This window comes from Aptenodytes patagonicus, chromosome 8 (genome assembly GCF_965638725.1).
Source record: "Aptenodytes patagonicus chromosome 8, bAptPat1.pri.cur, whole genome shotgun sequence".
Lineage (NCBI taxonomy): Eukaryota > Metazoa > Chordata > Aves > Sphenisciformes > Spheniscidae > Aptenodytes > Aptenodytes patagonicus.
In genome coordinates, this window is record NC_134956.1 from 20,259,754 (window position 1) to 20,285,550 (window position 25,797).

At 47.8% G+C, this 25,797-nt stretch overlaps 1 protein-coding gene across 6 annotated transcripts in view; it reads right to left on the minus strand.

The window, feature by feature from the left end:
• FOXP1 (forkhead box P1) overlaps nucleotides 1–25,594 on the minus strand; it is a 394,018-nt gene extending 368,424 nt beyond the window's left edge. For 4 of the 6 annotated variants that reach the window (XM_076346652.1, XM_076346648.1, XM_076346647.1 and 1 more), the window contains exon 1: nucleotides 24,791–24,814. The gene's annotated coding sequence lies outside the window, so the exon portion shown is untranslated. Of the gene's footprint in view, nucleotides 1–19,681; nucleotides 19,725–24,790; nucleotides 24,815–25,575 lie in introns of those variants that run through there. The other 2 variants (XM_076346645.1, XM_076346644.1) reach the window with 2 other exon arrangements.
• Between the last annotated feature and the right edge of the window lie 203 nt (nucleotides 25,595–25,797).

A 25,797-nucleotide genomic window follows, 5' to 3' on the forward strand; every position in this document is an offset into this window, starting at 1 on the left:
TTCATTCAGACATGCAAACCTTTTAGTACTCCCAAATCCGGAACAGTCTGACTTTCAACCTGGAGTAGCAGCCCAGATCTTGGCTCTCAACAGCACGGCACAGCCCCTCACCTTCACCTCAAAGTATCACCTACTCGAAGTGAAAGTGCAAGAGAAACCCTTCACAGATAAAAAGCATGTTCTAGCCTTAGGCCCGTCAGCATGGCACACGTCTAAAGAGAAAAATGAATCTGCATGATAGAGACTTGAAATGCAGGTGCCTGGGTGGAAAAAGGAATTTCCAAAAGGAGGCATATGCATGTTAAAAAAAAAAGACAAGAAAAGAAAAAAAAAAAAAAAGAAAAAAAAAAGGGATGCTCATTTGCAAGAGAACACAGGACAAAAAACCAAAACTACACCTGTAAGAAACGTTTCTTTGCCAGGTGCATTAAGAAGGTTATACCTTCATTTTAGACTCTAGCCAAAAAGATTAAAGCCGTTTTCACCCTCACCCAAATCACCAAGGAGACCAAACCTTCTTCAGCTTTTAACTGCAGTGAAGTTAGCATCGAGGGAGGATTCAAGAGAACCATCTCCCAAGCTCCAGATCACTATCACTGTTTCACAGCATCCTCCTGGCTGCTGATGCTCCCTTCCCCTGCTCCCATCCACCACTGCCGGCAGCTCTCCGCCTGCTCCCGCCGACACGCCACGCTCAGCTGCGGAAGCATCTTGCTGGACAAGACGGCGTGATCAATGCCATCTCTTCCTTGTAATTGTACCTATGGTTTGGCAACACCGTATCCATAATCTAGACTGACGGCATGCAAGATCCTACGTCTTCCAGGGGAAGCCAAGCTCCAGCTCAGAAGGATGCCTCCAGCAATGGGGAACGCTACCAAGTTATGTACTCTTATGCAAGTTTGGGGTTTCTTAAACATCTGAAGGGGAAAAAAAAAAAAAAAGAAGAAGAAGAAATCAATCCAGTAATCCTTGTTGATTATACTGACAGTAATTATACTTGTGTTATGCCAACAGTATCTTCAGTCTCGAGAGTGCCAATGCTTTGAGATAGCTTGACTGCCTCATGGATGAAATGAAGCTGCAGGTTTTAGGCCACTAGAAAGAGGACAGTAGGCGTTGAAGGTGATTTGGGGATACAGGACAAGCACATCAGCTGGATACTGGTGCTGCCTGTAAAACCACTCTATTCCTACCCTGGGCAGATGAGCCCCTAGGGCAGAAAGCATAGCCCAAACTTTTCTCAAATGATTTCTCCTGTGAAAGCAGAGCAGTGAAGGTGCAAGGATGCAGAGGACCAGACTACGGGCCATAACTCGGAGACAAGCTGAAGATGACAACACGCCAGAACGATCCGATGAGGCTCCCATAGACCTAGGCATCAACAGAGCATGTTATGCACCTTCAACCACCTTTGCTGTGGTGACCTGCCGTGTCCCCTGAGGCAGCCAGCCCCGCGGAGCCCATGTAGGTGCCAGGCAGCTGAGACCTGCCTGCACCTGCCATCACGCGTGCCATCAGTGGTGGGGATGGAGACGTCCCTGTGCCACCCAGCCATACCGCTCCCGCTTCTTCCAAGCTAAACAGATATGTAAGAAAAACAAAACCCCCAAAAACACACTTACCTCTCTTGCAGCCAGGTGTTGGTAGATTTATTAAACTTAAAAAATCTTATTTTTTTTCCTAGATGAAGACGTTACATTTCACATCAGGAAAGAACTGGCAAAGGTCTAGAGGGCTTGATCCGAGTGATGCACTAAAAGCTACCATCCTCCAGTCATTACATGAAATATGTCCAACTCCCTAAATATTTTAATATATATTTTACAATATAAGTACATTGTGTGGGAAGAGACAGAACAGTCACCACATCACAGTTTGCTCAGCTGGATCCTGCCCAGCTGTGGGATCACCAGTGAGCAACAGATAAATTTAAGTCCTGTTCTGACATTGGTTCCTCCTGTTGCTTTTGGCGGGTTGCTTAACACCCAGCATGTCCCAAGTTTCATTGCTTTATATAGACATACATATATCTGTGTATACATACATATTGCAGAAATCATACTTATTCAGCCTCCTACAACGTTCAAGAAAGTAACGAGTTATGCTAAAGCATTTGAAAGCGAGGAGCTCTATCAGAGACAGAGATCAGGAGCTTGCAGAGAGCAAGCAGTGATTTCACATCAGCCTGCAGAGCTCTGGAGTGAACAGCCATCCTCAGCCTTTGAAAATCAGGACCCTTCTGAGAGAGCTTAAAGACAGGGATGAAAAATTACTCGAGATCTTGGGGCGGGGGGGAATATATATACACGTATGTATGATCAGAAAACACCACAGCCAACCCAAAGCACTTATGGGCAAACCACTGATTTGCAATTCCAAACCACTTTTCCGCCTGAATCCTCCACTTACTATCTTATCTGATCTTCTCTCAGGGAATCCCCTGAACGTCTCTGCTTTGAAAGGACCTCTCAAGCTCTACTCTGAGCACTTCTTAGCGCTGAAGATTTCTGTTGTTTAGGGATGGGCATAAAATGATGACAGGCTAACAGCGTTTTATGCACTCTCCTCTGGTTTTTGGCTTTTTTTTTTTTTTTTTGCACACTGCTGTACTACTTATTTTCTGTCAAGACTATCCTTATCAGGTAACCAGGCTCTGCTCTCTTTGCCAAATAAAGGTTGCCATACCCAACATAGACACACGCTTTTACTGGCCCGCCACACACAAACACTAGCGTAAAATAAATTTTAAGAAGGCATACGTGCCATGATCTGTATCAACACCATAACAAATAAATGCTGCTTTACCGATGTTCAAGAAATGTGTGAAGTCTGCGACCACTGACAATTCTGTTTGGTGGCACAAAACCAGGCATGTTCAGCTAGAACGGTACAAAATTGCTGTTAAGAAACACCGCAGACCCCCTACATCGCACCAACAGAGCCCCCACTCTGAGACTGAGACTGGTTGAGGACATTAATTCTTTTTATTATCAAAATGCCCTATATTAGATGACCTCAGTACTTCACAAGCATTATTTAAATCCTCCAGCAGCCTCTCAACATGGCAACTTTTTCCTATTCCCACTTTGTAGACAGAAGCACACAGACATGGAGGAAATGGTGTAACACCAGGTATGGAATAACCAAGTCCCAAACTTCTGACCACCAGCTTAAATTTGCAGGCTTTGCATTAACGTCCTTTTGTCCAGAAATACATTTGCTGAAATGAGTAAGAAAGAAAATAAGAATGTTCCTCCCCTTTCCCCTTATCATTCTGTCTTCTAGAAGGAAAAAACTAAGAAAATACCTTTAATTTAGAATCAAAATCCTTTCAGCAAACAATTTTTGAGGAACACTGCATGGAAACACCTGTTTTAAGTGGGGATGTTAGAAGCCCAAAAAAGTATCACAGAATAATGATGCTTTTTTGAACAATCAGTATCAGTCTGTTCCTGGCATTATTTTTGGAAGTGGTATAGCTAATATGACAGCTATGATTTGGAGCCTTCAAAAGGCATAAACTATGGGCATTTTAAATACATTACATATAAACATGCATGCACCCCTACACCCACACTAACTCTGAAGATTTGTTCTGCTCGTGTCTGCTGGCTCTTCTGAGCGTACCCCACAACAGATTGTTTCCTTCTCCCATCCCAGTTTTCTCCTATAGCGGCTTTACATCAGGCATCCAAATGTAAGGGGTATGAAGACACTTACATTAACATACTGCACAGCAGAAGGGATCCTCTGTGACTAAATGGACACAATCAAGCCTTTCAATTAAACTATTACCCAAAAAGGTGTGGGTGGCTTATTACCAAAGGCTGCATTTATTTTAAAAAAAGGAAAGTACCATTAGAAACACCTAATATAACTCTTATTAACTTATTTGAATCCAGTCCTGAGCACACTGGGTTTGTAAGTGTCTGCTAACATAGCATTCTGTTTGCCTAATTAAGTTTTCAGTAGGGTAAGCTATAGCTCTCACGCTAATATAGGGAACTGAAAAATCACGTATAAACCAACGCCTAGCTTGATTTACCTTTATTGTATAAGAATTTGCTACAGGCTCTTCAACAACTGCTAACTAATTTTCCATCAAAAAGGATGATTGCTGGACAAATTCCCATCCCAGCCCAAGCGACGGGGACGACAGACTTGCCTCTAAGTTATAAATCCTCCACGCAATCCCTAAGGTGCTTACACACCCTTTGGTTTTTCCTCATCGCTTTTCGCCTTGCCGGTCCGTATTCTGAACCTCGAGCTTATTTCTCCGGCCGTGCTGGCAAGCAGCACCGCAACACTCCAGCTAGGGAACAGCAAGCGGAGGAAAATTACCGTTAGCCAAAATAATTACTCTTAAGAGGCTTAAAAGAAATCTCAGGGAATCAACTCAGATCTCCATGACAAATAATTAGCAAAATAAAGATAAAATACTGAAGCATCTCAGCCTTCCGCTACATTCCAAAGCGGCTTATTTTCTCCCTCAGTTTTATTCTTGCTGCATTGAAAATGCTCACTTGCAACTTCCAAAAAAAGAAGGAAAGGGGAAAAACAAAAAAAGCAACAACAGAGCACTTTGCCCAAACAGAGCACTTCGCCCAAAAAGACAGACTGCTGCCCGCCGAGTCCCTGCACCCAACGCTGCTCCAGGCAGGGCCCCCGACCCACGCCCCCACGGGACCTGCTCAGGGGGCGAGCGCTCCTGGAACAGGCCCAGGACTGTTAAAGCCGTATTACGGCATTAATATAATTTACAAAATGGTCAAAAATCAGAATGTTTTTCCTTCGTGAAAAATAACACACTTAATGCTTTTCATCTGCCACATAAAATTTACAATACCTCCAGGAACATTTTCTTTGGTTAAATCAACACTATTGGTACTTTTTTAGCCTTTAAGCATATTACAGCCCCAGCTTTTTATGGGTTTTTTTGGTTGTTGTTTTCACCCATTGTAATAAACTTTTCAGAACCAGCAATGATCAACAATAAAAAGCATTCCCATGTCAAACAATTTTAACTACTGCTTTTAAAACAATAATAAAAAAGGGGGGGATCAGCTTCAAACCCGACTCGTACGGTAACTATCTCGATGCAATTAATATAAAGTAATCATCTGTAGGGCCAAACTTCAGCGCTCTCCCCAAAATTGCTTCCATGCCGCTTCCATCAGGCGGCCGCAGCAGATGTTGGCTGTTAAAGGGCGCAGACGACACAGTTCATGACTTCTCGGAGGCGGCTGCGCGCCACATCTGCAGTCGATGAAGGCGAGCGCAGAAGTGTGGCAGACAGAAAGAAAACGTCAGCCGGGCCAAGCCAACCCTTTTCCGCGCCGGGGCTAAAAATAGAGGGGGCGTTCGCCCCGCCGCTCCGGCCGGCCTCGCCAGCCCCAGGCAGCGCTGCCGGAGGAGAGCATCCGGGAAGCGGCGAGTTCACGCCGAGGAAGCGAACGGCGGCGGCAGCCTCCGACTGCCGCTCCGCACTCGGCTCCTCATTAACTGGGCGGCGATCCAAGTTCATCTGGGCCCCAGAGAAAGGCAATGCTTGTGTTTAGACCGCACAATACTGACATAACATTAACAGATTTACATATGCAAAACTGTGAAGCAACAGGCATTCCCCCTCAATTGACCCACAGCTTGTAGTGGCTGCCGAGTTATTCCCTGCTTAGGCTCTGTAACCAAGTGGGCGTCATGCGACTACCATCTGGGTACCACTTATTTAAAGCTGGCAGTCTCTCTGTAATAGGCAAGCTGGCAATAAGCAGGAAGGGAATAAATTGCATCATTTAGTTAACATCCACTTGCTTTGCGGCTGTTAAAAACCCATGACTGAATAATAATTTGGTTATTTCTTTTGCCAGACAATGCTGTCAGCCAAATCGTACTACGCATGCTGCAAAACGTCAGCTTGCAAAATTTCCACTTTAAAAATAAATTAAAGAAATTCGCAGTATAATGTGAGCTAAGAAGTTTTTCTAATGCTAGTGACTCAAACGCAATCGAGTTCTAAAAATAAACTTGCACTACTGCAGTCACCAGATTCTGCTTTTCCCTAAAATCTTAGCCTTTGTTTTTATCAGCCACCCACCCCAACCCGTTAAACCTGCCAAACATCGCCGACCTGGCCCAGAACGAGCAGAGGAACCGGGGTCCGCTCGTAGGAATGCTCATTAGATCCAAACACATCTCCATTTCATGCTACCCACTGCCCTTCTCATCCTTTGCCTGAATTTGTAGATTTTATCATTTCCTTCTGTCTAACACAACTGCTTTCACACAAATCAGTATCAAAGAAAGTGGCTGAAACCCTAGACCACTGAAATACAGCTAGAACGTATCCTTTGTTAAAAAAAAAAAGGGGGGAAGAAAAAAAGAACTTTTGAAGTGGGTTTCTCTTTGGGGCTCTTTAGTTTGCAGAAAATTAAGTTACCAATAGTAATCAATTTTTTTTTGTCCCAATTTGCCAGAAATACAAACAGTCTGGCGCACACGTATCTCAACATCCATTTCTCTTCAGGACTAAAGGAAAAGCCCACGCTGAGTACACTTTTGTACTGCAAAGATAACAAGGCTTTGCATTATACAGTGGGAAAAGTCAGAAGTAACGTTTCCATCGAGATTAACGGCGAGGAAGAGCCAAGAGCACAGTCCACGGGTAAGAGTTTTCTTGACACAGGCTACAGCATCTCCATCTTTCACAAAATCAGGCTCACTCCTCCCTCATTACATTTTGAAGGGACGTCAGGGACTCTGAAGTGCAGAAACAATTTAAGACAACCGATAGTAAGCGGAAACCTGAGTTCATTAGTAACTCGCTTCCAGTATTGGCAATGCACAGCAATTGACAATGCACTCGGGGAGAGGACGTCGGAGCAGAGTCAGGCTGCCGTACGCCTCGCACGTCTCTGCAATGGGCAATCTGCAATGATGCCTCCAGCATCCATATGGCGCCCGAAGACGTGGTGGCCGGGCGTGGAGACATCAAAGGCAAATGGGAGACAACTGTTTTCCCCTCTCCATCTCTTATCGTGTCTCCACTGCAGGTCTAGGGCGCTAGGGCAGAGCCCAACAGGTAGAGGTGCCAACCTCCACGCCGTGCCGTGTCTTGGCACGCTGCCGTCGGCAGGGCAGGCGGGTACGTCGAAGAGCACGTATGGTTTCAATACGGGTAACCCCTTTAATAATCCAGCAGTGACACAGGATAGACCAGGTGCAACAGGACCTGCAGCACTCAATCTCAAAATGCTTCCTGAGCCAACGCACACGATTGTTCACTTAAAAAAATAATCATCTGGAAAGGGACCTTTTTACAGGCTTCTGTGGCACGGTGCAGCTCTCGCTGCTGCAGCCGGGATGTTCAGCCAGCCCGAGGCAGGCAGGGAAACGCAGGACCCATGGCCACCCACAGCCCACCACATCCTGGGACCACCATCCTGGAACACAACAGGGCGACGGACAATCGTAACAGCTTGCAGGCTTTTATAAAACAGTAACAAAAAATAAGATGGAAGAAGAGAAGGGTTTTACACGGCGTGATCCTGCACCAACCTGACAAGACAGTGGTCAGATGAAGGGGGAGGAAAAAAAAAAGGGAACAGAAACAGAGGGCAGCGAGAAAAATCTGTCAGAGGAAATGCGATGCCAGAAACCGTTCCAGGACCCGGTGGCTGGATGCCAACTCAAAAGCCTCCAAAAAAATAAGGCTACAGAGCCCCTGAAACCTTCTTGATAAAAAAAAAACAAAAAAAACGTGCAGGTTGAGGTTTGTCAAGTCGTACTTGCGCTTGCTGTGCCTGCTCCACCACTCTCACCCCGGAGGTCTCAGCCTGAAATACTTCTCTGGAGAGGAGACCCAAGGCATCCAGTGACTTTGGCAAGTTATCCTTTGGGAACCATGCATCCCCTAAAGCATTTGTGTATCTCAGAGTGTTTGAAAAGCTTCACGGTACTGAGCCTTAGCACTTTTAATTGCATATACCATACCCAAGATCATCAACCCAGTAATGCTGTCACACATGTGGTACATTACTGTATGGTCAATCTCCCTAATTATTCTTGAGTTATTTTTTCCAGTAGATCTACAAAATTATCAGCATAAATCTCAAAACATTTACCAGTCAACAAACTCAGCACAACAGACATAAGCTTGGCCCTGACAAATAAAAAGACTAAGGAAAACGTATTTATTTGTAGCAAATGTCCTTTCCTATAACCATCAAATAGATTAAAACTGCATTTCTTTCCTCGCATTGCACCCTGGGATCCAGACATTAAACTAGCACACACTACAGTCCTGGATTAATCATAAATAGAATATATTTTTAAGTGCATTAATTATGTAATAGCTGTTTCCAGGATTCCAATGTAGGTAATTTTTAAAATCCCAGTGTACAGCTTTATGAATCTGTGCAATTTCAAGATTGTTTTTAATTTGCGCTCAATACTACACTTATTTAAAACCAAGAGGTAATCAACCACTGTGTAATTTTTTCTTTTTCCAGTGCAGACTGGAAGACGTACCCTACACTGTTAGGGTCGGGCATCCCGGCTGCTGATGGAGGTTCCTCCCATTTCTTTGCCATGACGGCAGGTTTGGGTAACGAGCCGTGTGAACGCAAGATTTCTGCATTTGCCTCCTCCTCTTAATTTCTCCTCCTCAGACTAATTTCTGCCATTCAGAAGTCTCAGTCCCCTCCTGCGCATTCCCATTCACGTAACAGACATATTCAGTGGCACACAGCGCACGCGGAGTCCCCAACAAGGACAGCGGGGAGAGGGGCAGGATGCTCAGGGTCTCCGGAGAGCGCGTCATGTATTGGTGGGGTACCACAAAATAACTCTCACCGCGATGCAAGCACACCGGCACAGTACACGGCGTGGGTGGGCTGAGACCCGCTGCCACTGCTGCACAGCAGAGCTCCAGGCCACCTACCAAAACCCCTCTAACCCACAAGCCCTGTGATGTCTTGCAGCAGTAGCTGTCATCACAGCTACACCTTCAGAGGTCCTGCTGCTGGCTTGCTTTGAAAAACGGAGTAAAACTGAGTTCACTCATAAAGAGTGTTCTGCCATACTAGAGAAAAATGGGGTTTACCTCACTTACCTTGACGGTAACAAGCACGGCATATCCAGGTGTGGGGAATACATGCAGATCCACAACATCTTCTTGCTAGCTAGTTACTGGGAAATTCACTGCTTGTACAGCCAGATTCAGCTGCTAACAACCACGGGCAACTTCACCAACGACAACTAGAGCTTGCATGGGGTCTCCTGGCTACGGCACCGCAGCAACAGGCGCTGGCTGGGGCACAGGTGGGACGGTGGAGATCTCAGCAGCCTTCAGAGGGCTGCACCGAGCACCCGGGGCAGGAGCACCACAGCCTCCATGTCTTGGATGCCAAGTTTGCTTTTCTCTCCAACTTTGCACATCACGTAATTCTTGGATCGAGTCATAGATCTCCTCACAGAGCTTAATCTCTGCTTCTGTCTGTGACACTTAATTTGTAATGACTTGGAGGGGCATTTTTCCAGGCACTCGCTGTGTGTGCAGCCTGGTAAGTGGAGAGCCCGTGCTCTGGTAGCGTCGGCTTGGGCTCTCCCTTCAACAAACCCTCCAACTGGTCTAGGAGGCGAGGGAAAAAATATCGGAGCATGAAGAGCAATTAAGGTTCCAATCAGATGTGGTGCTGACACATAAGAACAAACAGCGAATAACCCCACCACGAGGTGAGCAATATTTAGGAGCACGTATAAGTGCACATGCAGAATATGAAACCTCAGCACCCTGTGAAGAGACGGGGTGAGGACAGGAGCGGTTCAGGACTGCAGCTCTGCTCACCTGCACATCAGCCACCCCTGGAGAGACCTGGCAACTCAAGTTGGGCACAAACCAAGGAGGAAGAAAAGGTGGATAATAAGTATTTTATTCCTACTAAGTATTTTATTCTGACTGCTACTCCTTTCCAAAAGTAAATGTAATAATTAAAAGTGAGGGTTAATGCTCTGATGCCTCGCTTCACATTCAAATTCCTCAACAAGACAATGCAAAAACGGGTAGTTAACGGGCCGTCAGCTGAAGAAGGCAGACAGACCGACTTTGTGCAACACCAGGGCGGCCCCCGGGCGGGCAGCTGGGTGCCTGTCTCGGTCTGGCTTCCCCAGGCGCACCGCAGCCAGCCCCCTCCGGCGAGCGAGGCGGCGTGGGTGCAGCCCCGTCCAGTGGGCACCCAGCCGTTCCTCGCACCGCCGACATTCCTGCTGTTTCCAGCCTCCCCCAAAATTATCCATCAGCTCTGAAGTAAAACACGTGGGGCACAGACCAGCCTCACCCCACCTCACCAGCAGACGCCGGTTACGCAGCAAGGCTTGGAGAAAGTCAGGGATGCCCCGCAATGCCGCTCTGTGGTGCTAACCCCTCCCGAAACACTCTACCGATCCCCTCCCTTCGGGGCATGGGGATGGCCAAGCAAGCCGAGCTCTCACGGGCGAGAAGATGTCCCCGCGCGGGGAGGGAGACCGACCCCGAGCGGCACAGCCGCCTGGTAGAGGGATTAGGTCCCTGCCAAACTGCGGCATGACTTCACCCCCATAATCCCCGTGACACGTGTGAATGCCGACACCGTGCCAGATTATCAGTAAGGTGATAACACTCGTAGGCCGTACCTGCTTGGCACGGCTCGAGTGAGGCTCCCTCAGGGCTCCTCCAGTTTCACTTCCTGCTAACATGCACCTGCACCCATTTCACAAGCAATAAAAGCATAAACCGTATTTAAAGCTTTACTCAACCCCCCAATATAAGCCTGAGCGAGCCCCGCGCCGTACTAACGACCGTCCATGCCGGGCTCCCAACACCTGGGCTCGCAGGCAGCCCTGCCGCAGATGGAGCCGGCGGCTCTGCGCATGGCTGTCCCTGCACGGGCAGGCGCCGGCAACCACGCTCCCTGGCCACCTTCAAACCACAACATATCTGACACGCACATCTTGCACGATGCTGAGTGAACAGAGGCTACGGGTCAGACCCTTTTTGGTCTAAACCCGAGTGACGTCGCTGAGCTCTGGCCATGTAATTCCTCATCAACTTCTGTTTTTTAACTCAAAAGTTAGCTAGCAGGCTGGACGCAGCTTTATCCGAGTTTTATGTGCAGCTGTATTTGCTTATCGCACACATAAGTTATTATAAAAACAAGAAACAACAGCAGCTAGTAACCTGGGTATCTCTCGGTGCCCTTATCAAAAATAGCCAGCCTCTGGACCAGCTCATCATCTACTGCTAACAGGGAAGAAGAAAACCCAAAGAAAATATGATCATAGAATCACAGAATCATTGAGGTTGGAAAAGACCTCTAAGATCATCGAGTCCAACCGTCGACCCAACACCACCACCCACTAAACCATGTCCCTAAGTGCCTCATCTACTCATTTTTTAAATACCTCCAGGGATGGGGACTCAACCACTTCCCTGGGCAGCAATGATGCTGGGCTTTTCAGTATCTGCATGTTAACGACTTTAGTACCTGGCACTAAGGGACCACCGTTAAATTAACAATTAAATGAAACCCATACTTGCATTAGCTTTGGCGGGGTGGTCCCATCAGCAGGCACTGCTGGGACCGTGCCCCGGGGCAGCTGGGCAAGGAGGACTCCTCTGCCTGGAGGGAGAAGAGCAGGTCCAGACACAAAGCCTCTGGCAGAGGTTTCACGTTGCAGCGAAGCCAACCAAGAGGCCAGAGACTTATCAAGAGGGTGGCCCTGACGCCCTCAGTCCCTCCTCTGACCTCCAGAGAGTCCAATGAGGATGCTCAACTGGCAGAAAACATTTTTTCCTGCTTAAGTTAGTTTTCTGCTGGTCTGGCTTCCCGCATGGTCTCACCCTCTGGTCAGGCAGAGTCAGCTGAAGCATGGGGGACACGATGGGAAGCGCCCAGGGACAAGCGGACAGATCTAAATCTACTTAGCTGCAACGTGAACCAAGCCCTCATTCTATACAGCACTAAGCACACTGTCAAATAGCCTGTGAAAGCAGCGTCAGCCTTCATCTGAGGGAAAAAAAACAACAAAGAAGGTAACGGCTTTCCAAGGAAACAATTCTCGTTTGATACATGTCATGAAGTTGTGAGCGCGCTTGAGTCACGGCACACGTGTGGACCATTGTAATGCACTTGCAGAGCAATGTGTCCTCCTCCTCAATCTGCTGAGAGCATCCACCAGGCAGACATTGACACGCGGAGGTGATTCAACGCCGATGAACAGAAACATTAAGACATGCTGTTCTTAAAACGGGGGCTGTACCTGACACTACTTTTATTTACCCAGGGAAGTTTTCTGCTCTGTATGCCCTTCCAATTTACCCACGGCATTAAGCAGAATCCCCATCCTACCCCAGAGGCCTCGCTGCAATCAGACAAGTAGACAGTGCTTCCAATAGAGGCTGATTTTTTCTTCTTTTGGACCGATGCAAAATACCAGTTGAAAATCTGAATATTATTTCTTAACTGACAGGGCATTATGCATAATATTTTCCACCCTCTCCTTGTGCTTATGGCATAGAGCAGGGGGACAAAAAAAAAAAAAAGAAACAGAGGAAAAAAAATCTTCCCACCAGAATGTAAATATTTGCGCGTAGCGAGAACAAAGTATTTCCATAAAGCTTTCAATAAAGAATGACTGCAGGCCAAATTTTACCCTTAGATACAGGCACATAACTCCAGCTAAAGTTACTCAGAGCTGCCCAAGTTTATGCAGAGGCCGACTCAAGGATACTGCGTTCACGTACAGGACTCTCTGCTCAGGAGCCACGGCCAGACTTCCAGCTCTTTCTCAAAAGTCAGACGAGATTTGCTTCAAATCAGTGAAGAACTTTGGAGATGAGTCAAACCTGCAGGATTTGCTGCAATATTCACTGCAAAAGAGGATGTGAGAACTGGCAAGTACGCTCACTGTTTACTCACTGTGCCATCTAATTCTGGAAACTCGAGCTGAGATTCTGCCTTCGAATACGACTCCGAGGGGTGGTGGGAAGATCCTGGCCACGTTACAAAGCCACTCGCTGGGCAAAACCGGCGGTATCTGCTCAAACGGGGCCGCGGGCTGACACAAGCAGAGGTCCTGCAGCTGGCGAGCAAAGTCTCCCTAAGGAGGATGCTGTACGGCATCTGCCTCTAGCCCAGGGGACAAGGTACTCCACACGCAAAGGCTCACAAGAGGAAAAGCGACGCTCGAAAAATCATGCACTGCTTCAGTTAATGACACAGATTTACACTGGGTGTTAGCCTGTTTCACTAAAAAAAGCCAAGCCGATTCCCCCCCCAGTGCAAACTGGCCTTTATAGAGACTATGAATATCCCTCTTACTTCATTTTAAGCTATACTCCTCTTCCTTGTTCTCCCACTGACTTAAAAGACAATTTGCAAAACAAGATCTAATTTATCTGTATCTTTTGTCCTCGTCCCTCTCCTCCTGTTACCGCCTGGACAGGCGGACTGTTTTCTAGGGGAACCACTGCACGGAGCACACAGTTTAGATTTGCTGCAATATTCACATTTTTAAGCAGAAAAAGAAAGAAGATACCTAGTTCATCCTAAACAGATTCCCTTTGACTCTGGTCTCATGTAATTAGTTCTGTGTTCCACAAACTAGTAACTTAGATAAAACACTCTGCTAAAAACAGCCACGTCAAATAGCTGCAAAGATATTCCTTGCTATCAGACACCAGTGAAGACAAAGAGCAGTGGAGGGCGGCCGCCAGGAGATTATGCTGAAACAAATGCATTTTTATTTTTCCCTTTAAATTACAAAAGATTATCATTTTACTCAGCAATGCCCCTTATTAAATTGAAACTCTCCACATCAGAATTAAATACGTCCTATCTACTCAAAATGAAGTGTATTATTTATCACTAATATTTAATGACAAAAACCTGATAACTTTCTCCGATTATACCACTGATTTCCTCCAGTCATGCATCATTGGCTCTGCTGGTCATTAGCATTATCACAGTGCATAAACTCTGGCTTATGCAGCAAGTTTGATAACAGAGCCAGACGCCTATAGCTACTATTTTTCAGTTTGCTCAGATTTACTAGTTTACCTCTCTCTGAGCGTGCCTCTATCTAATGGCATCTATTATAATGCCTAAAAATCCTAGTTAATAAATTTCCATTTCCATACAACACGCTTCTGCACGATCAGAATTCCTCGGCAATTACAAAGCACTCGCTGCAAAATCAGATTTCCCCTTCAACTGGCCAAGGACCCTTTTCCAGAAAGACCATATTCCAGCCAATCTGAAAAATAAATAGGAAACACCTAGTCTTCTCTGACTGTTTAATGCTAGGAATATGCTGGATAGGCTTAAGATATTTTAGTTTAATTCACAGGTAATGTTCCATTTCAACTTTTATGAAACAGTATTTTTTGAGTGCTGTAGATACCGCTTTTATAGCAGTGAAGAAAAAAACAGAACAAATGTGCACGGTACGACATCAGCTAAAATATACGGAGATGGGTTTCTCCCATTCTCAGTTAAATCCTGTAACTGAAATGACAGATTAGAACTGTTTCCTGAATAAGACCACCATTCCTTACACTACGGGCCTTCAGAAAACTCAGATGGGTTAGCCAGAGAGTAACTTTAATACTTGTACAAACAATAATTTTGCTGCATACTTTGGACATTCCTCTTTCAAAGCCTTTTAAGTATCAAGTAATTTATGACTGAAAAATACATTTTCACTCTTCCAAACGTACAACTCGGGAGCTTTACAAACCTAATATACATTATTTGAACGTCGATGCACAGGCATGTCATTTAAAACTAACAAAAACAATTTCCTACAAGCTATTTCAGAGCCTCCTTCTCCCAGCACTCATTTAATTCAACCAGAACAGGGGCCCCTGACACAACTCTCTGATTAAAATAGATTACCAAAGTTGTTAACACATTATTACTATTGCAAAACTTACTGAGAAAAATCTCTCCTCTAAATCTGCTAAGGTAGATATAGGATACGATGTTCTGTACAAACATCCAGAGAGATTCTTACTATATGTTACACGCACGAATATTCAAAGATTTTATTCTCTGAGCCAAACTTTTTTTTTTTTTTTTTTTTTTTAACTCAGTCCACCCAAGGAAGCTCCCATGACTTCAGTGAAGGTGTCTGGGGCTTAGGCCACATAACCGAAGCAATATCTGCCTGTCTCATACACTACACATGGAAATACACCCATTATGAAATTCACCCGAGGGGGAGGAATAATTTACAGTACACTGATCAACAGAGTTTGCATGAGACTGTCTGAAGGAGCCCTGTTTGAGAAGTAGAGCAGTTATGAAAGCAGAAAGTATCAATACTAACGCAATTGGTGCCACTGTGTTATGCTATTTGCTGGGCAGAATTCGTATCGCTCATAGAAAATTTCGGTTTGGGTATAGTTTCAGTATCGCTAACTGTGATGTTAGAAGTTGGGGCCGTTATATGAGAGACGGCAGCAATTTGATGAGGTTAACGCCACATTCCGCATTCTCCATCGAGGCAAAAAATGGGTCAAGCCCTGGAAGAAAGGCAGCGAGCTCAGGAGCACAGGATGCAGAAGCGCTAACACAGATGCTTCCCCAGCCCCTGCACCTCTCACCGTCCGGGGGCTTGAATCTGATCCTTCAAAAATGAAACGGTGAAAAACATCGTCATTGTTCTCCTCTGCCCACCTGCTCCTCCATCTGCACCCTCTCCAAAACGCACTTTTGACCTTACTGAGCACCAGCCAACGTCAAAAGCCTTGCTGGCCGCATCCTCCCCCGGACCTGGCCGTTCCCTGCCGAATCCGGCTTCAACATCCTCCAGACAGCCCAACGCCGGGAGCTGCTCCGTGATGCCCCACGGCCCCCTGCACTGCTACTGCTTTTAAGGGGATTTCTGCCACAGGAGGAAAGGAGGATTTACACCACCGATTTTAATGGAATTTTTCTTTCCAGCGCCGGCATAAAACGTGGGAACTGGGCTGGACGAGCTAAGCGAGCTGCCTGACCAGCTAACAAAAATTTGTCAGGAGGTTCATGGAAGATAGAGTTCATGACTCACTGCCAGCAAGCTTACTATTACAACATAAAAGCTATTATTAAAAAAAAAAAAAAAAAAAAAAAGCGAGCACCAAGATGAACACTTCAAGAAGGTTTTAACTTCCTAATCCCAAACAGACTACACCTGAAATAAGGCTTGCAACAGGCCCAGCTGACAGAAGTCGTAAGACAACCTTGCAATCAAAAGTCTATTAGAATAGCACGTTCCAGTTGCAAAAACCCCCCACACCCTATTTCTGCTCCCTTGGCATTCCCAGAAGTTTCTTGGGAAGAGGTGTCCCACTCACGCTCACCTCCCAGCTCTCCAGCGGCAGAAAGAGAAACATAAACTTCGCATTCACTGTGCGACACTAGGAAGATGCTTTTTAAAACTGACATTGGTTCCTGAAGAAATATCAGTTAATTACTTAATCCTTCTTAATGGAAAGATTAACATCCTTTCAGCAAACAAGGCTGTGATGATTTAACATTTTACTGCACGTTTCATTACAGAACCGGTAAAATTAATACCACTCCCCTCCCGTCTGCTGCAACAACTCATTTCTTTATAATCAGTTACATTTTTCACTTCTGCAGAGCAGCCTCTGCACCCGGCCGAGAAAAAGACTCAAATATACAAAAATATACAAAAATCTGCATTGTTGTTAGTCTGCCGTGAAGCCAAGGACCGACCTCCGGACGGGAACCAACAGAAACGCAGGTGGCTGTGGCAGCAGGGAAATCAAGGTACGAGGCAGCACGGAGCAATGAGCCCCGGCACGAGCCTGGAACAACTTCATCAGCATCCCGGGAACACCGCGCCGCTGCGGAAGAGGGGCAGCCACTTCAAAGGGAACCAGGGAGGGATGTTTGAATCCCTGCTTAGACAGCTCCTGAATCCCTGAGAACCCCCAGCCGCCTTTTTGGAAAGAACAAAAGTCCTTTCAGGGCTCCACCGCTTGCTGCAATCAAACCCAGGCTCAGACGTTAATTCTGCGGGCAAGTGTTTTGCAGGAAGGGGAATTCGGCATCGATTTTTGTGATCAGATGTTTAGCGGCTGCTCTGGACACACCAGCAATCCCCCCTCACCATTTTATCTTCCTTTATCACAAGCTTTTTAATAGAGACATGACATTCCGCTCACTGCTGGGCGCTCTCTGTTTCTCTCTCTCTTAACACCACTTTGGCATCATCGGCTCCGCTATCTAAATCAGCAGTAGTGCATGTCCGGTCACATAAAACCAGAGAGGGTTTCCCGAGATGCCTTGGGAAGTGTGACTACTCCGGTTTACTGATGTGTTAATATGCCCGATCTACTAATTAATGAACAAACAGCATAGGCTAGGAGCTGGGGGAGGGACACCAACATGAAGACTGCGGAGAGCCCAAGGAAAGACACTTGACCCTAATTGTTAGCAACAAGATGACAAGACTGATCGGGAAGTACAGCTAAAACTCGGATCCAACATGAAAGGAAATGTCTGGCGAAGAGGGGAAAACTAACGATGCCGTTAGAGGCTCCAGCCAACCTGCCGAACTGTGCCACCTTCTGTCGGACTGTCGGTGCTCAGCACCCGAGCGCTCGGCCCGGCCAGGGCTCCCCAGTATCACGCTCCCATCTCATCCTTCTCTCCATGCCCAAATCCTCCTCCTCCTCCTGCAACCCTGCAGCTCCAGGGATGTACACCCCAGCCAAGGAAAGCTAGGAGTTTGCCCCAACCCATGATCAGGCGATGAGAAAGCACAGCTCATCCTGTGCCTTCCCAGCAAAACCGCCCGCCTTTGGCCCTGTGCGGAATCCCAGCAGGTGGGTTTTTAGAAGCACCAAAGTTTGGCTGAAGTTTCAGCCAGACCCAGCTTTATCCAGGGCAAAATGTTCCTCATCTTGAAAGCAGCCTGGACCATGTACTGCAAAGGAGATGCACTGTGGTTGCACCAGCAAGAAGGGTCCTGCACAGCAAATGCACATACCAGCAATTTGGGAAACACTTTCACGTACATTTCAAAAATTTGGAAAAAAGGTCGTAAGCGCTTTCTACCTGAAAAATCAATTAAATCCACGGTCACAACACTGCAAGAGACCCTGCAGCACCGTGCGCTGGGCCAGACATCCAGAAGAAAGTTGACTTGCAGGTTGCACATCCAGCGCTGCCACGCTGCGAATACTACACAACATCACCCTGCTGCACAAGGAGCCTGCGTTTTCAGTGCACGTCTGAATTAACAGCAGTGCTAAACTAACTTATTGAGGAAATAGGCACTTCTAATAAAAACAGAACAGTGACAAGTATTGTACAGAGAGCGCGATTAGCAGTAAACAATACACTGGAGAATCATCTGAATAAAACATTCCGGGTATTTATTTGTGTTGCTTTCCGAGACCATTGCAAATGAAGGGGAAACCGGGAGGAAAAAAGCCCACAATTAGTTTCAGAATAGCACTCCCAGAAACACTGTAGCCTATCAGATATATGTAAATATTTTACGATATGGGTTCCATTTCAGTAGATCTGTCAAGATATTTACAGGGCTTGACAGTATTTCTGTCTTTAATTAAATTTTCACACACATACTTTAATGTAATTTAAATAGATTATTAGTTGTCAGAATATAGTATAAATTTTGTTTACGATTTAGTTACTTTAAGTACTCACATTGAGGAAACTCATTTAACCCCCTGACTGAGTAGCATTAAATGTTGAGATGAGACTTCTAAAGAGCTTCTACTGCCCTTTGCACTCTCGCAATAATCTTAAATTACTACAACTTAATTGCAATTTCAAGGCACTAAAATGGAGATGTTTTAAAAACAGCACAGGGAGGGTCAACGAGAGGAGAAAAATTATTTAGTCCTCCTCAGGTACCAGATGCTTCTTGGAGAGAAATTGATTTTGTCCATGCTCTTCTCTCTGCTCATTTTCCGTAGAATACTATCTTCATTTTCAGGATGGCGCTGAACAAAAAGTTATCAAGATTATTCTGGATACTTGCCACATACAAACAGCCATTATACATAAGCCTGTTCACTTGCATGCATGGGAGAGATCGGTGCCAGGAGAATAGAAAGATAAAACCCTAGAGCATATTTGCAAAGAAGGCTGCACGTGAACAGAGCCAGCAGCTTCTCTGACTTGGTAGCTCCAATGCTGAAGTAAGAAAAAAGAGCACATGTTAAAACACTCCAGACATCCCAACCAACAAATATCTGATCTCCTAAAAATAGAACAGCTGATTCCTCTACAGTCCAAAATACAATTTCTTTTTTTCTAAATTGAAAGACTACAGAGTTCCCACAATTAAGTTTTTCTTCTAATGACTGCATGATTTATTCCATCCTACTTTTTTTCCTCTATATACACTGGCATCACCTTGTTACCTACGGTAGCTGCAATTCCCAATACACCGCAAGCTGCGGGAATCAAACGGCACAGTAGTTCGTGAGAGCAGCAGGCTGCGAGCAGCGTTTTTGTCAGTGCAAAAGCAAGCAGCTCTAGCAAACACAAGATCTTCATTTCTTATTGCAACGAGGCATTTCACAAGGATTTGGCCAACACAAAAACAATCAGACTCACGATTTAAAAACCGCTGTGCTTTAGCACGGCCGAGCACTTACGCGTGTCCTCAATGGCATGAAGTCAAGGGCTCTGAGCCCGGCCATACCTTTCTAAGCATTTCAGTAAAGTTTGGTTGCCAGGACCTCTAAGAACAGTCGCAAAGACGCTACTGGTCTCTAGTGCACAACGTTTATAAATTCCACTTAGCAAATGCTTTCTGGCTCGTATTGCATATCATATCTCCGCTGAACCGCTCGCCAGGTGTGAAAACACGCTGCTACACTGGGGGGTGCGGGGAGAAAAAGTTTCAGTGATATGAGTGAGTGACACAGACCAAAAGCCAAACCCAAAGGCAGCAACATCAGCAGAAGCCCCGGCTGATGCCGGCGTGCTCTGGATCAGGCCCCGCGCAGCCAGGGCGGCTGACTGCACCCTGAACACGCCTTTGGGGACACGGGGACCGTGTCATACCCACGAGCCGGCGGGCTGCATTTTCAGAGCGGGGTGCCACTCGTGCCCCCGCACTGCTGACCACCCCCTGGTCTTTGCCTCCAGCTGCCAGCCCCTTCCCACCCTGCCTCCCCAGCAGAGACTCGCAGGGAAAAGCTCCGGGAGGTAACTCGATAGCAAAGCTCATTTGAGGAATAATTACAACGCGCTATTTAATTCAAACGTAAGCTTAAATACTAACAGCAAATGAAACGCTTGTGCACCCGAGCTGCCTGACTACTGCAGGGCCCGATCCTGCTCCCACCGAGGTGGGAATCCCCCGGCAAAGCTCCCTCCCAGGGCGCCGGCGCCGTGTCCATGCACACACACGATGCTGTGCTGGATCCACTCCGAAAGGCAGGAAAGGCCTGAAAAAACGCTGCGCCTCCGAAGAGAAACCCAGCTACCTGCGAAAGTCTCGCTACATCTTCTTCAGCCCTGCCTCTGCCGCATAAAAATATTTCAGCTCAGTGCCTTGAAGTTGCAATTAAATTGTAGTAATTTAAGATTATCACAAGAGCAAAGGGCAGCAGCAGCTCTTCAGCAGACTCCTCTCACCACTTAATGCTACTCAGTCTTGGGGTTAAATGAGCTTCTTTAGCACAAGTACCTTAAAGCAAGTGAATCGTAAACAAAATTTATACTATTTTCTGACAGCATATAATCTATTTAAATTTATTAAAGCTTCTCAGAGAAAATTTAAGATGACAGAAGTATCATTATGCCCTATAAATAACTGGACAGCCTTGCAGAAATAACTGTATTTTACATACATCCCCTACATACGTGTGTGCATATGTTATTTCATTTGATATACAAATACATGCTCAACAGATATTTCACAAAAGGAATTACATTATCCGGCTCAATCTCTCAATAGAAATGACCACAAGCAGTACGAATACTAAATGCTAAGCTGCATTCATTCCATAAATTTGCCTCTTTACTACCAGCCTTTTTCCTAATTTTTACAACGCTGTGGAACAGGAATAATTCTGGAGCTACAAATGTTTACAGTATATCATACCAAGGATGATAATGCAAATTTTAGCTCTTAAAAAAAGGTGATCCACTCCAAGAGAAAAGCATATTGCAGCATATGCTGCGCAATAATGTCCAATGCATAATTCTCTGCTCAACTTTCCTGCTCCTTCTCTTACCAGTACAAAAACTAGCTGCGTTACGAATACCGGTGGAACTGATTTAAGCAGAAAATGTTTATAGATGTTAAAAAACATTACACATTACCCAAAATGGCTTAATAGCATACATGTGCATGTTTAACACACATACTTTTTATTGTCTAATTAAAGTATATACCATAAAAATCTACAGGCTTCATAATAAGTTATGCAGGATGGTTATGAAACCTTACCTTAGAAAAAGTATAAAGTACTTATTGTGTGATCTGCACTGTTAATTAAAGAAATACTTATGCAAAAAGGTTTTGGATTTCTTAACTCTTCAGTAGATGTGCACTTGGTCTGCCTCCTGATTAATATACATTAGGGTAACAGCCTTTTCCTCAGATTTTTTTTTTTTACAGATATTTCCATTGTTTTGGAATACTTTAAAGAAATGAAAGAGGGGTCATACATGTAGAGTTTGCAGTGAAGTGTTTGAACACAAACATGAAACTGTCAAGCAACAAAAATAACCTAACTTGCACTGGTTAAGTTTGATTAATACTTAAATCCAAAATGTTTATTAAAGTGAAATCAAGTATCTGTTAATATTCCTTACTACTATTTCCACTAAAAAACCTACACGGTAACAGAGTCTCCCTAATATAGCCATGAAGCCAAGCTACACACAGTTTTGCAAAAATCTTGTCAAATCAAAAATAAGGTGCCACCATGACTGGTTGGTAACATGTTTGAAGGAAAGATACTACAAGTTTTCCAAACTCTAGGAACGCAGTCATGCAACATACAATGCTTAATCACAACCAACCTCCTCCATTATACACCAGCACAGCACTTATGCACAGAGAAAAAAAAAAAAAACAAACAGTAATCCATGTTTCCTTACGATTCAGAGATCCAGAAATAAAAGCTGAATTCCACAGAACTTTTACAGTTTTCAACATTACACTACTGAAACGCCTTCTCCTCTGCAGCTTTAAACAGCATAAATAAAATCAAATCCTAAGTCTCACTGAAAGTGTATACAACACACTCCAAACCATCATCACTCAAAAAAAAAAAAAAAACCAACCCCAAAACCCAGCCCATGCACAAAAAACTAACTTTGCAATCAAAATCATAAGCAACAGAAAGCCTCGTTTGAAATAGTAGTTATTTTTCTCAAAGTTATCCTTTGGTTTCACAACAAAGATCAGCATTTGTAATGGTCCATTTCTGCATAAGTGAACATATAGCCTTGCTGCCTGATCGAATAGTCCAGAGCTTTCAGTAAGGCAGCTCCTGACAACAGCCCAGCAGCAGCTTTGTTTGATCTCTCCTGCCTTCCTTAATCTGGGTTGTCAAGGTTCACTTGTTGGAGGCTGTTTACTTTACTTTTTCCATAAAAAAAAAAAAAAAAAAGTGTTTTTTTTTTCTGTCTCTCATACAATGACTAATCCAAAGACTAAGGGGGAAGAATGCTGCCAATGCAAGATGTTAAAGCTACAATACCTTTTTGCAATGAGATTTTAGCCGACACCTTTTGAATGGTAACTAGTGAAGAGCTTCCTCCCCCAGCGCCCTGGTCCATTCAATATGGTTGTGAGACAGTTCAAATAAAATGTGCAGGGGAAAAGATTCAGAGGAGAGAAATTGAAACCAGTAGCCCTGATTTCCCTTTCTTCCCCCAAATCTAGTTGCAAAGATGCACGGTGCCTCCTTGCCTACACTCGCCTCTCTGAGAACTTGAATTATTTCAGGCTCTCTCAAACTTAGAAAAAGTAGGAGCTTCTCAGCAGTAACAGAAACTGTAAAAATACTACTAAATCGAGTGAAATGCCTGTTTTCCCTCCGCCGGAATATTAAAGCAAACCGTGGATTAACAGTACAAGCAGCAAGTTTCTTCGACGACATTCTTGAAACTTTGTCTAATTAAGAAGCTGTCATTAGTGACATCAACATTTGGTCAAAGCAGGTAAAACGCAAGTTTAGAAAAACTATATGGAAAGGAAACGCAGTTTAGAGAATTGTTTTAATATTTATAACCATCCAGCACCCTAGAAATCAGCAGGCTACATTGTGTAGACGACACGCTACAAGCAGTATACATACATTACTCACTCAAAGAACAGTTACTAAAAATGAAACCTTAAACTTCTGAGCACAGAAGTTGGGCTCCAGCTTCTCTAGAGAAGCGGCTCTGAGAGCGCTCGCAGGCGGCAGATACCTCGGGTAGGTACGGGAGGTCTGAGCGCTGCTGCTGCCAGCTTTTGGGGGGGAATCGGGGGGAAAAAGGAGAAGAAGAAGGAAAAAAAAAAAAAAAAAAAAGAAGTAGTAGCAGTCTCACTCGGCTCAGTTCACTCAAAGCAAAACCACGCAATTAAAATCATTACAGCGAAGTGGCAGAAGGAAGGCTCGCTAAAATCGAGGCGCTCCGCAGCCAGCCCGGCGATGCTCTCCGCGCCGGGGCCGCCGGTTAATTAATAGTTGGGCGGCGGTGGGGAGGGGGCCGGCGCTGCGCCCCGCGCAGCCCTGCCCGCGCCCCGCCGCCGGGCTTTATTATTTTTTTTTTCAGGCGAAAAAAAAAACAAAAAAAAAAAACACCCCACAGGGCGGGGGGGGAGGTGGCGGGGAGGAGAGAGGCGCGGACACGCCGCTCGGACGCCGCCTGCAGCGCGCACCCTCCCGCTGCCCGGGGGAGGCGGGATGCGCGGCGCTGCGCGGAGCTGCGCGGGGCGGCAGGTGCGAGGGGCGCAGCGCGGCGCGGCCCTACTTACCGGGCGCCGGCGGCCGCCCCCGGCTCCGCGGCGCGCAGCGAGCCGCGGCTCCGTCCGGAGGCTCCGCACCGCGGGTCTGCGCGGGGTGGGAGGGGGGGGGGGGGCGCGAGGGATGCGGTCCGCGCAGCGAGAAGTTGCGGCGGGCTGGGGAGGCGCGGATGTTTATTCAAACACTTCGTCTCCAAAAAAAAAAGGGGGGGAGGGGGGATGGGCGCAGCGGGTCCTAGGGACCCGGGGTGGGGGAGGATGCGCGGCGCGGAGCTCCGCGCCTGCGGAACGGACTGCGCGGGCGGAAAGCCGCAGCAGGTGCCGGGGGAGGGGGGGAGCGGGGCGGCCGGGCCCGGCGCGGGGGGGGGCGGGGGGGGGGGCGCGGCCCCGCCACAACTTCTTGCCCCGAGTGCTGAAGTTGGGGCGTGCGCGCCCCTTGCGCGGCGGCGCGGGGGGGACCCGGCGGAAAACACGAGGAAAGCGCGGGGGGGGGGTGGTGGTGGAAGGGGGGGCAGGAGGCGCCGCATCCCACTCTCCGCGGAGGGTGCGCGCGCGGGGCGGGGGGGGGGGGGGAAGTTTCCAAAGTGGGCGGGTAGGGGGTGCGGGCGGCTCCGCAGCCCCGGGAAGGGGGGTCCGCACCCGCGCACCGCCGCCGCCCCCCCCTCCCCCGCCACCGCGCCGGCGACGGTCGGGTTGGGGGGGGGGGGGGGCCGGGCACGTGGGGCCGGCGGGGGGAAAAGTGCAACAGCCCCGGAGGAGCGGGGAAAGTGTCGGGGGGCGCCGGACTCACCCGCAGGACTCGGCCTGCCGCTGCCCAGCACGGCGCGGCCCCGGCGCGGGCGGGCGGCGGCGCGGAGCGGCGCGGGGCTGCCTCTCCGTCCCGTCCCTCCCTCCCGTCCCTCCGGCACGCCGAGCCCGGGCGGCGCGGCGGCGTGCTCCGCCGCTCGGTAAATAACAATAGAGCCCTCCGCTCGGCGCCGCGCCCGCGGGGCCCCGCACGCCGCCCCGCCGCGCCCCCGCCCCGCGCCGCCCCGCGCCCCCTCCCCGCCCCGCGCAGCCCCGCGCCGCCGCCCGCGCGGGCGGGCCGGGGGCGGCCCGCGACACCCCCGCGGAGGGAGATGTTGTTATTTTTTGCTGTTGTCAGTCTCTGACGTCACATCCACCTGCTGGGTAAACAAGGCTCCGTGCAAGGGAAAAATAATTAAAAAAAAAATAATAATAAAAGCGGGGGGGGGGGGGGCTTGGGGGGGGGGTGAGGGGTGGAAGCCCCGCCGGCGCGGAGCTCCGCGGAGGACGGCCGGGGGAGGCGGGGCGGCCCCGTGGGGAAGCGAAAGTGGCCGCGGAACGCGCTGCGCCGCGCTGCGCGCCCCTGCGCGCCGCCGGGGAGAGTTCAGCGCGGGGGCAGGCGGGCCGGGGCCGCCCCGTCGGCGGAGGGCCGCGCCGCGCCCCCCGAGCAACTTTTCCGCAGCCGCCCCCCGCGGGGGGTCTGGGGGTGGTCAGGCCCACATAGCTGGGGGGGGGGGGCGCGGTAGACCTCGCAGGGCCTTCCGCGGGTGCCCGCGGAGCCCGCCTTACCTGCGCGGAGCGGCGAGGCGGGCGCTGCCTGCGCTCCCCCTCGCAGCGCACGCCGCTGTTGGCGCAAACACTGCTTAGAAACACTGCGCGGGTGCGCAGCGGCGCGCACCGGCCGCCGAGCGGGAGTGACCGACCCGAGGGCCGGGCTGAGCGTGGCGCCGCTCCGCGGGGGCTGCCCTGGCCCCGGCCGCAGCCCGGGCCGCGGGTCCTCATCCCGGTGGG